The sequence below is a fragment of the Phyllobates terribilis genome, unplaced genomic scaffold, assembly GCF_046119375.1.
Source record: "Phyllobates terribilis strain yellow unplaced genomic scaffold, ASM4611937v1 Scaffold_264__1_contigs__length_2628131, whole genome shotgun sequence".
NCBI lineage: Eukaryota > Metazoa > Chordata > Amphibia > Anura > Dendrobatidae > Phyllobates > Phyllobates terribilis.
In genome coordinates, this window is record NW_027363024.1 from 2,188,311 (window position 1) to 2,199,538 (window position 11,228).

Here is an 11,228-nt window from a genome sequence, read left to right on the forward strand (position 1 = left end):
CGCAGTGCACAATCAAAATAACTTGTGCGTGTGCAGCGCTGACAGGCTGCATAGCATAGAGATGCCGCTGCTGCATCTCTATGCTGTACAAGCGATCGGCCTGCAAAAAATGAAAGTCCCATAGTGGGACAAAGTGTAAAAGTAAAAAAAAGTGTAAGAAAGTGAAAAAAAAAAAATATATATATATATATACACATAATCAAAATATTTTTTTTAAATGAAAAAATAATCTACAAAAAATAAAACATATACTGTACCATAAATAAAATTTGGGTAAACGGATAAATCCAACGTCCAGACTTCCTTCTTAAAAACTTGTCTTTATTAAATGCGTTCCATAAAAAAATTCACATTCCAATTAAAATGCCAGGCATATCTGTTTTGCAGTCCTGCAGCATATTAACCCTTTGTTTGTTCTCCACTATGTCATTAGCCCTGTTCAGCATCCACCTGGGATATTTCCTTTGCATTAGTCTCCCTGCAGCCTGCTCAGCATGATGTTCATAGCAGGAAGGGAGGGTCGAATTCCTCTTAAGGGTATGTGCACACTATCAGGATTTGAAGCAGAAATTTCCTGAGCATTTTTGCCTCTCCCTGGCAGAAAAAAGGAGATTTTTGTGTACTCACTGTAAAATCTCTTTCTCTTAGCCTCTAATTGGGGGACACAGGACCATGGGTGTTATGCTGCTGTCCACTAGGAGGCGACACTATGCATAATCTGAAAAAGATTAACCGTGGCTCCTCCTCTGCAGTATACACCCCTGGACGGCATAAGCCTTCTCCAGTTTTGTGCAAAAGCATTAGGAGGAACGTAACATGGATAACATAACCATGCCTATAAGAAGGCAACTACAGTTATATGAAAAAGTTTGGGCACCCCTATTAATCTTAAGCTTAATGTTTTATAAAAATTGGTGTTTTTGCAACAGCTATTTCAGTTTGATATATGTAATAACTGTTGGACACAGTAATGTTTCTGCCTTGAAATGAGGTTTATTGTACTAACAGAAAATGTGCAATCTGCATTCAAACAAAATTTGACAGGTGCATAAGTATGGGCACCCTTATCATTTTCTTGTTTTAAATACTCCTACCTACTTTTTACTGACTTACTAAAGCCCTTTTTTTGGTTTTGTAACCTCATTGAGCTTTGAACTTCATAGGCAGGTGTATGCAATCATGAGAAAAGCTACTTAACCCCTTAAGCCCCGAGGGTGGTTTGCACGTTAATGACCAGGCCAATTTTTACAATTCTGACCACTGTCACTTTATGAGGTAATTACTCTGGAACGCTTCAACGGATCCCCCTGATTCTGAGACTGTTTTTTCGTGACATATTGTACTTCATGATTGTGGTGAAATTTCTTCGATATCACTTGCGTTTATTTGTGAAAAAAATGGAAATTTGGCCAAAATTTGGAAAATTTTGCAATTTTCAAAATTAGAATTTTTGAGCCCTGAAATCAGAGAGATATGTCACACAAAAGAGTTAATAAATAACATTTCCCACATGTCTACTTTACATCAGCACAATTTTGGAACCCAAATTTTTTTTTGTTAGGGAGCTATAAGGGTTAAAAGTTCACCAGCGATTTCTCATTTTTCCAACAAAATTTACAAAACCATTTTTTTAGGGACCACATCACATTTGAAGTCACTTTGAGAGGTCTTTATGACAGAAAATACCCAAAAGTGACACCATTCTAAAAACTGCACCCCTCAATGTGCTCAAAACCACATTCAAGAACTTTATTAACCCTTCAGCTGCTTCACAGGAATTTTTTGAATGTGGAAGAAAAAAATGAACATTTAACTTTTTTCACAAAAATGTTACTTTAGACCCAATTTTTTTATTTTCACAGGGGTAACAAAAAGAAATGGACCCCAAAAATTGTTGTGCAATTTCCCCTGGGCACGCAGATACCCAATATTTGGGGAAAAAACACTGTTTGCGCGCACGGCAGGGCTCGGAAGGGAAGGAGCGCCATTTGACTTTTTGATTGTAAAATTTGCTTGAATAATTAGCGGACACCATGTTGCGTTTGGAGAGCCCCTGTGTCCCCAAACATTGGATCTCCCCCACAAGTGACCCCATTTTGGAAACTAGACCCCCCAAGGCACCTATCTAGATGCATAGTGAGCACTTGGAACCCCCAGGTGCTTCACAAATTGATTCGTAACAATGAAAAAGTGAAAAAAAAAACACTTTTTCATTTTTATGAATCAATTTGTGAAGCACCTGAAGGTTCCAAGTGCTCACAATGCATCTAGATAGGTGCCTTGGGGGGTCTAGTTTCCAAAATGGGGTCACTTGTGGGGGAGCTCCAATGTTTGGGCACACAGCGGCTCTCCAAACGCAACATGGTGTCGCTAACAATTTGAGCCGATTTTCCGTTAAATTTGTTAGAGGACACCATGTTGCATTTAGAGAGTCCCTGTGTGCCCAAACATTGGAGCTCCCCCACAAGTGACCCCATTTTGGAAACTAGACCCCCCAAGGCACCTATCTAGATGCATAGTGAGCACTTGGAACCCCAAGGTGCTTCACAAATTGATTCGTAACAATGAAAACGTGAAAAAAAAACACTTTTTCATTTTTATGAATCAATTTGTGAAGCACCTGAGGGTTCCAAGTGCTCACAATGCATCTAGATAGGTGCCTTGGAGGGTCTAGTTTCCAAAATGGGGTCACTTGTGGGGGAGCTCCAATGTTTGGGCACACAGCGGCTCTCCAAACGCAACATGGTGTCGCTAACAATTTGAGCCGATTTTCTGTTAAATTTGTTAGCGGACACCATGTTGCATTTGGAGAGTCCCTGTGTGCCCAAATATTGGAGCTCCCCCACAAGTGACCCCATTTTGGAAACTAGACCACCCAAGGCACCTATCTAGATGCATAGTGAGCACTTGGAAGCCTCAGGTGCTTCACAAATTGATTCATAAAAATGAAAATTGTTTTTTTTTTCACTTTTTCATTGTTATGAATCAATTTGTGAAGCACCTGGGGGTTCCAAGTGCTCACTATGCATCTACATAGGTGCCTTGGGGGGTTTAGTTTCCAAAATGGGGTCACTTGTGGGGGAGCTCCAATGTTTGGGCACACAGCGGCTCTCCAAACGCAACATGGTGTCGCTAACAATTTGAGCCGATTTTCCGTTAAATTTGTTAGCGGACACCATGTTGCATTTAGAGAGTCCCTGTGTGCCCAAACATTGGAGCTCCCCCACAAGTGACCCCATTTTGGAAACTAGACCCCCCAAGGCACCTATCTAGATGCATAGTGAGCACTTGGAACCCCAAGGTGCTTCACAAATTGATTCGTAACAATGAAAAAGTGAAAAAAAAACACTTTTTCATTTTTATGAATCAATTTGTGAAGCACCTGAGGGTTCCAAGTGCTCACAATGCATCTAGATAGGTGCCTTGGAGGGTCTAGTTTCCAAAATGGGGTCACTTGTGGGGGAGCTCCAATGTTTGGGCACACAGCGGCTCTCCAAACGCAACATGGTGTCGCTAACAATTTGAGCCGATTTTCCGTTAAATTTGTTAGCGGACACCATGTTGCATTTGGAGAGCCGCTGTGTGCCCAAATATTGGAGCTCCCCCACAAGTGACCCCATTTTGGAAACTAGGCCCCCCAAGGCACCTATTGAGATGCATAGTGAGCACTTGGAACCCCCAGGTGCTTCACAAATTGATCCATAAAAATGAAAAAGTGTTTTTTTTTTCACTTATTCAATTTTATGAATCAATTTGTGAAGCACCTGAGGGTTCCAAGTGCTCACAATGCATCTAGATAGGTGCCTTGGGGGGTCTAGTTTCCAAAATGGGGTCACTTGTGGGGGAGCTCCAATGTTTGGGCACACAGCGGCTCTCCAAACGCAACATGGTGTCGCTAACAATTTGAGCCGATTTTCCGTTAAATTTGTTAGAGGACACCATGTTGCATTTAGAGAGTCCCTGTGTGCCCAAACATTGGAGCTCCCCCACAAGTGACCCCATTTTGGAAACTAGACCCCCCAAGGCACCTATCTAGATGCATAGTGAGCACTTGGAACCCCAAGGTGCTTCACAAATTGATTCGTAACAATGAAAACGTGAAAAAAAAACACTTTTTCATTTTTATGAATCAATTTGTGAAGCACCTGAGGGTTCCAAGTGCTCACAATGCATCTAGATAGGTGCCTTGGAGGGTCTAGTTTCCAAAATGGGGTCACTTGTGGGGGAGCTCCAATGTTTGGGCACACAGCGGCTCTCCAAACGCAACATGGTGTCGCTAACAATTTGAGCCGATTTTCCGTTAAATTTGTTAGCGGACACCATGTTGCATTTGGAGAGTCCCTGTGTGCCCAAATATTGGAGCTCCCCCACAAGTGACCCCATTTTGGAAACTAGACCACCCAAGGCACCTATCTAGATGCATAGTGAGCACTTGGAAGCCTCAGGTGCTTCACAAATTGATTCATAAAAATGAAAATTGTTTTTTTTTTCACTTTTTCATTGTTATGAATCAATTTGTGAAGCACCTGGGGGTTCCAAGTGCTCACTATGCATCTACATAGGTGCCTTGGGGGGTTTAGTTTCCAAAATGGGGTCACTTGTGGGGGAGCTCCAATGTTTGGGCACACAGCGGCTCTCCAAACGCAACATGGTGTCGCTAACAATTTGAGCCGATTTTCCGTTAAATTTGTTAGCGGACACCATGTTGCATTTAGAGAGTCCCTGTGTGCCCAAACATTGGAGCTCCCCCACAAGTGACCCCATTTTGGAAACTAGACCCCCCAAGGCACCTATCTAGATGCATAGTGAGCACTTGGAACCCCAAGGTGCTTCACAAATTGATTCGTAACAATGAAAAAGTGAAAAAAAAACACTTTTTCATTTTTATGAATCAATTTGTGAAGCACCTGAGGGTTCCAAGTGCTCACAATGCATCTAGATAGGTGCCTTGGAGGGTCTAGTTTCCAAAATGGGGTCACTTGTGGGGGAGCTCCAATGTTTGGGCACACAGCGGCTCTCCAAACGCAACATGGTGTCGCTAACAATTTGAGCCGATTTTCCGTTAAATTTGTTAGCGGACACCATGTTGCATTTGGAGAGCCGCTGTGTGCCCAAATATTGGAGCTCCCCCACAAGTGACCCCATTTTGGAAACTAGGCCCCCCAAGGCACCTATTGAGATGCATAGTGAGCACTTGGAACCCCCAGGTGCTTCACAAATTGATCCATAAAAATGAAAAAGTGTTTTTTTTTTCACTTATTCAATTTTATGAATCAATTTGTGAAGCACCTGAGGGTTCCAAGTGCTCACAATGCATCTAGATAGGTGCCTTGGGGGGTCTAGTTTCCAAAATGGGGTCACTTGTGGGGGAGCTCCAATGTTTGGGCACACAGCGGCTCTCCAAACGCAACATGGTGTCGCTAACAATTTGAGCCGATTTTCCGTTAAATTTGTTAGAGGACACCATGTTGCATTTAGAGAGTCCCTGTGTGCCCAAACATTGGAGCTCCCCCACAAGTGACCCCATTTTGGAAACTAGACCCCCTAAGGCACCTATCTAGATGCATAGTGAGCACTTGGAACCCCAAGGTGCTTCACAAATTGATTCGTAACAATGAAAAAGTAAAAAAAAAACACTTTTTCATTTTTATGAATCAATTTGTGAAGCACCTGAGGGTTCCAAGTGCTCACAATGCATCTAGATAGGTGCCTTGGAGGGTCTAGTTTCCAAAATGGGGTCACTTGTGGGGGAGCTCCAATGTTTGGGCACACAGCGGCTCTCCAAACGCAACATGGTGTCGCTAACAATTTGAGCCGATTTTCCGTTAAATTTGTTAGCGGACACCATGTTGCATTTGGAGAGTCCCTGTGTGCCCAAATATTGGAGCTCCCCCACAAGTGACCCCATTTTGGAAACTAGACCACCCAAGGCACCTATTGAGATGCATAGTGAACACTTGGAACCCCCAGGTGCTTCACAAATTGATCCATAAAAATGAAAAAGTGTTTTTTTTTTCACTTATTCAATTTTATGAATCAATTTGTGAAGCACCTGAGGGTTCCAAGTGCTCACAATGCATCTAGATAGGTGCCTTGGGGGGTCTAGTTTCCAAAATGGGGTCACTTGTGGGGGAGCTCCAATGTTTGGGCACACAGCGGCTCTCCAAACGCAACATGGTGTCGCTAACAATTTGAGCCGATTTTCCGTTAAATTTGTTAGAGGACACCATGTTGCATTTAGAGAGTCCCTGTGTGCCCAAACATTGGAGCTTCCCCACAAGTGACCCCATTTTGGAAACTAGACCCCCAAAGGCACCTATCTAGATGCATAGTGAGCACTTGGAACCCCAAGGTGCTTCACAAATTGATTCGTAACAATGAAAAAGAAAAAAAAAACACTTTTTCATTTTTATGAATCAATTTGTGAAGCACCTGAGGGTTCCAAGTGCTCACAATGCATCTAGATAGGTGCCTTGGAGGGTCTAGTTTCCAAAATGGGGTCACTTGTGGGGGAGCTCCAATGTTTGGGCACACAGCGGCTCTCCAAACGCAACATGGTGTCGCTAACAATTTGAGCCGATTTTCCGTTAAATTTGTTAGCGGACACCATGTTGCATTTGGAGAGTCCCTGTGTGCCCAAATATTGGAGCTCCCCCACAAGTGAGACCATTTTGGAAACTAGACCACCCAAGGCACCTATCTAGATGCATAGTGAGCACTTGGAACCCTCAGGTGCTTCACAAATTGATTCATAAAAATGAAAAAGTGTTTTTTTTTTCACTTTTTCATTGTTATGAATCAATTTGTGAAGCACCTGGGGGTTCCAAGTGCTCACTATGCATCTAGATAGGTGCCTTGGGAGGTCTAGTTTCCAAAATGGGGTCACTTGTGGGGGAGCTCCAATGTTTGGGCACACAGCGGCTCTCCAAACGCAACATGGTGTCGATAACAATTTGAGCCGATTTTCCGTTAAATTTGTTAGCGGACACCATGTTGCATTTGGAGAGCCGCTGTGTGCCCAAATATTGGAGCTCCCCCACAAGTGACCCCATTTTGGAAACTAGGCCCCCCAAGACACCTATTGAGATGCATAGTGAGCACTTGGAACCCCCAGGTGCTTCACAAATTGATCCATAAAAATGAAAAAGTGTTTTTTTTTTCACTTATTCAATTTTATGAATCAATTTGTGAAGCACCTGGGGGTTCCAAGTGCTCATTATGCATCTAGATAGGTGCCATGGGGGGTCTAGTTTCCAAAATGGGGTCACTTGTGGGGGAGCTCCAATGTTTGGGCACACAGGGACTCTTCAAATGCCACATGGTATCCGCTAACAATTTGAGCCGACAATTTGTTAGCGGATACCATGTTGCATTTGAAGAGTCCCTGTGTGCCCAAACATTGGAGCTCCCCCACAAGTGACCCCATTTTGGAAACTAGACCCCCCAAGGCACCTATCTAGATGCATAATGAGCACTTGGAACCCCAGGTGCTTTACAAATTGATTCGTAAAATTGAATAAGTGAAAAAAAAACACTTTTTCATTTTTATGGATCAATTTGTGAAGCACCTGGGGGTTCCAAGTGCTCACTATGCATCTAGATAGGTGCCTTGGGGGGTCTAGTTTCCAAAATGGGGTCACTTGTGGGGGAGCTCCAATGTTTAGACACACAGGATCTCTCCAAACGCGACATGGTTCCAATTTGTTAGCGGACACCATGTTGCGTTTGGAGAGCCCCTGTGTGTCTAAACATTGGAGCTCCCCCACAAGTGACCCCATTTTGGAAACTAGACCCCCCAGGGAACTTATATAGATGTGTGGTGAGCCCATTGAACCCCCAGGTGCCTCTCAGAAAATCATAATGTTGACTTGTGAAAATAAAAAAAAACACATTTTTTCCACAAAAATGCAAAAAAAAATATTTTCACAAGGGTACTAGGAGAAATTGCACCCCATAAGTTGTTGTGCAATTTCTCCTGAGTACTCATATACCCCATGTGTTAAAAAAAACTACTGTTTGGGCGCATGTAAGGGCTCGGAAGGGAAGGAGTGACGCTTTTGAACGCAGACTTTGATGGAATGGTCTGCGGGCGTCATGTCATGTTCTCAGAGCCCTTAATGTGCCTAAACAGTGAAATGCCTAACAAGTGCCCCCTTTTTGGTAGTGTTAGTTGATTTTTGAATTTTGTAATATAGTGTTATACATCAGTTGTGTAGGACAATCTGACGAACACTACACAACTGATGTATGACAACCTGACGAACACTACGTCAGCTGTGCAGTGTTCGTCAGGTTGTCATACTTCATAAATTAATTCAATAGTCCATCGAAGTATGGTACCTTTTGAAGCAGTCTTTCATACACAGGCCAGGTTTGTCAGGGCAGGTGTCACATTGATAAATGGTGTCCTTGCGTATTCCACTTTTATAACACACTCGGCACCTCTTTTGTGACTTTCCTTTTTTTCCGCTGTGAGGGATCTGCCCTGGGAAATGCTGGCCTGGTACAATTCTTGGTCCTTCAATTCCAGAAGTACTGGGGCCCTCTCTGTCACTGCTGCCAAATATCAGGGCCTTGATAACTGTTTCCTGAAACTGAAGGTACGACGCAGAAGTCTGACCTGCACATTGTGACAGAAGGAAAGCATTGTGCATTGCCATCTGTACAATGTGCACGGCCAGCTTCATGTACCACACTCTGGACTTTCTCAAAGCACTGTATGGCTGGAGGACTTGATCAGAGAGATCAACTCCCCCCATGTACTTGTTGTACCCCACTACACAGTCTGGTTTGACGACCTGTGTAGTGGAACCTCGTACAGTGCTGAGTGTGCTGCCATCACCATGTATGGTGGTCAAGAAAAGGACATCCCTTTTGTCCTTGTACTTGACCATCAACAGGTGGTCGCTACATTGGGCTCTGCTCTCACCCCTTTTGAGCAGCTGCCCAATTAGCGTCTTTGGGAGGCCTTTCTGAATTTTGCGGACAGTACCGCAGGCTGCGGTACGTCGCGCAGAGAGGGACTGGAAGAGCGGGATACTTGTATAAAAGTTATCCACGTAGAAGTGATAACCTTTATCAAGCAGTGGGTGCACCAAGTCCCACACAATTTTCCCACTCACTCCCAGAACAGGGGGGCATTCAGGGGGTTCAATCCGGGAGTCCTTCCCTTCATAAACTCTAAACTTGTGAGTGTATCCTGAGGTACTCTCACAAAGTTTATACAGCTTGATCCCATACCTTGCCCTCTTACTGGGCAGGTATTGCCGGAATCCAAGCCGCCCCTTAAAAGAAATTAAGGACTCATCCACACAAATGTCCCTTTGGGGCACGTACACTTCACCAAACTTGTTGTTGAAGTGTTCGATGACCGGCCGAACTTTGAAAAGACGATCAAAGTTCGGGTCATCGCATGCAGGACACCTTGCATTATCTTGGTAATGCAAGAACTTGTAGATGGCCTGAAAACGTGTCCGGGGCATGACCATTCGGAACACTGGAGTGTTATACAAAACGTCAACACTACAGTATTGCCGAAGCTCGGGCTTCTTCAAGTTCCCCATAAGAAGGACCAGGCCCCAAAACTTCATCATTTCTACTGCGTCTACAGGAGACCAGTTAGAAAATGATGAAGAGGGGTTTTGTTCTAAAAATTGATGAGCGTATAAATTAGTTTGGCCCACCATGAGGTTTATAAAATCCTCAGAGAAAAAGACTTTGAAAAAGTCTATTTCTGTGAGGCCGGTGGTGTCAAACTTGATTCCTGATTCCGCTACGAAATCAGGAATCAGCGGCTCATAATTTTCGGGGGGCGAAGTCCATATAGGCTCAGTAGTGGGGGGCGCTGGAACATCTCTCCTGCGACGACGGCGGGGCGGGCCAGCAGAACCTGAGGAAGAGGAGGAAGAAGAGAAGGAGGAAGACGACGAGGAGTCGGAAAAAGAAAGAAATGTGGGATCCTCACCCTCACTGTCAGTGTCGGAGGCAAGAATAGCGTAAGCCTCCTCCGCTGAATAATGAGTTTGGGATGAGCAGGACATTGTTTGTTATGTATGTGGTGCGTGTGTGTCAATTCTTTGAGAGTGTGTGTGTGTCAGTACTTTATTTAGAGTGTGTGGAAAAAGGAAATACTGTATGTGGTGCAAACAGCGAGCACGAGTGTGGATTGGTGAACTATGCCACCGATCAATACTCGGCGGCTGCTGGATGTGCGCACAAATGTGTGGGGAGTGGGAAGAGGGGAATTGGGTTGGATGAGGGGAGATCAGATTACTTACCAAAGTCCTCTCTGTTCTTTCAGGACCGGGAGCCCGTAGCAGGAGCCCGGCGCTGGTGACCGGGAGCCCGGAGCAGGAGACCGGGAGCCCGGAGCAGGAGACCGGGGGCCCGGAGCAGGAGACCGGGGGCCCGGAGCAGGAGACCGGGAGCCCGGAGCAGGAAGACGGGAGCCCGGAGCAGGAGACCGGGAGCAGGAGACCGGGGGCCCGGAGCAGGAGACCGGGGGCCCGGAGCAGGAGACCGGGAGCCCGGAGCAGGAAGACGGGAGCCCGGAGCAGGAGACCGGGAGCCCGGAGCAGGAAGATGGGAGCCCGGAGCAGGAGACCGGGAGCCCGGAGCAGGAGACCGGGAGCCCGGAGCAGGAAGACGGGAGCCCGGAGCAGGAGACCAGGAGCACGGAGCAGGAGACTGGTACTGGAGCTGGAGATCAGAAGCAAAAGAATTAAAGAATTAACAGGGACACTGGGGTGAGGCGGATTGGGATGGGAAGGGGGTAAAAAGACAGGGGAGTGGGAAGAGGGGTAAAAAGACAGGAGAGTGGGAAGAGGGGGATTGGGGTGGATGAGGGGAGATCAGAGATGGACTTACCAAAGGGTCAGCAGGACTGGAACAGAAGACCCAGAGCAGGAGCCCGGGAGCCCGGAGCAGGAGACCAGGAACCCGGAGCAGGAGACCAGGAGCCCGGTGCAGGAGACCAGGAGCCCGGCGCTGTTGACCGGGAGCCCGAAGCTGGTGACCGGGAGCCCGGCGCAGGAGCCCGGGAGCAGTAGACCAGGAGCCCGGAGCAGGAGACCAGGAGCCCGGAGCAGGAGACCAGTACTGGAGCTGGAGATCAGAAGCAAAAGAATTAACAGGGACACTGGGGTGAGGCGGATTGGGGTGGGAAGGGGGGTAAAAAGACAGGGGAGTGGGAAGAGGGGTAAGAAAACAGGGGAGTGGGAAGAGGGGGA